Source organism: Arachis duranensis, chromosome 3, assembly GCF_000817695.3.
Source record: "Arachis duranensis cultivar V14167 chromosome 3, aradu.V14167.gnm2.J7QH, whole genome shotgun sequence".
In the NCBI taxonomy this organism is placed as follows: Eukaryota; Viridiplantae; Streptophyta; class Magnoliopsida; order Fabales; family Fabaceae; genus Arachis; species Arachis duranensis.
Window position 1 is genome coordinate 99,518,995 of NC_029774.3, and position 1,310 is coordinate 99,520,304.

The following is a 1,310-nucleotide window of genomic DNA, read 5'->3' on the forward strand; positions in this document are numbered from 1 at the left end:
TGGTATGATGTATGAGAAATATGCATGTTGTGATATATGCTTGATGATTGGTTATGGTTAAATTGTGGGTTGAACCATGTTGATGGTGAGTATGATATTGATTGTGTACAATGATGATTTATTGGAATTGGTGCTGTTGAGAATTGGCATGAGGAAGAGTATATGATATGTCAATATGTTAGAGTTTGAGCCACTTGGGTGAAGTGGGTTAAAATGATGAGATAGTGATTTTGATAAATTGTGGTAAAGTGTCAATGTGTGAGTTGAGGAGGCTTGATGTTGAAATTGATATATTTTGATTCATTTCAAAGAAAAGGGATGAAAATGGCATGTTTTGATTGATTTTGAAAAGAGTTGAATATGGCTTGTTTTGAAAATGGCATGTTGTGGTTTTGTATGAAAAACATGGTTTTTGGGCATACTTTGACGGGACATAACTTGGACTACGGATCTCTGTTATGTACCAAATTTGTTTAGAAATGAAATTGGATCCGGGATGTCCCTGCCGTTCGAAGAACGGGTGAAAAACGATTTAAAATGAGGAAGTTATGTCCGTCAGAAGATTGGGGGTTGAAACTGTGAATTCTGCAGCTTTTAACTTAGAAAAATTTTTAGCAGAATGACCCCCCGAGCGTAGGCGCACTTGGCGCGTACGCGCCGTTTTTCTCGAAAGCGCTATCCACGCGTGCGCGTGATGTGCGCGGGCGCGCCGATGTGCTGCACCCAATGCCCAGCCATTTTCCAGAGAGTTATGCCAGAACTGTGCCAATTTTGCGCCTGGGGCACGAGAGTACCCACGCGTACGCGTGGTTGACGCGTGCACGTCGTTTGGCTATTTTTCAATCCATGCGTTAGCGTGCATGACGCTTACGCGTCGATGAGTTTTCGAGGCGCGTACGCGTGGCCCTGTTTTCATCCCAAAGTTGATTTTTGAGTTTTAAAAGCCAAATTTCATACTTCTAAGCCTCCGATCTCACCACCTATATCTTAAATCATTATGATATGTCTAGCTATGAGAAGAAAGGCTAGTGAATGTGGTAACTTGCAAGTGAAGCAAGGGAAAATGAATGATCATTGAGGATCAAGCATGATTATGTGAGATGCAGAGGATGGTGGTGGAAGTGCTTGTTATGCCATGGGCCGAAAGGCCGTATTTGTTAATGAGATGGCTGGTTATGGATTTAACCGTGATGCCACTGGGCTGGTTATGGATTTAACCATGATGCCAATGGGCTGGTTATGGATTTAATCGTGAGCCGGATGGCTAGATTATTGCCGTGTTACGGCGGAGCCATGATTATGGCCATGTA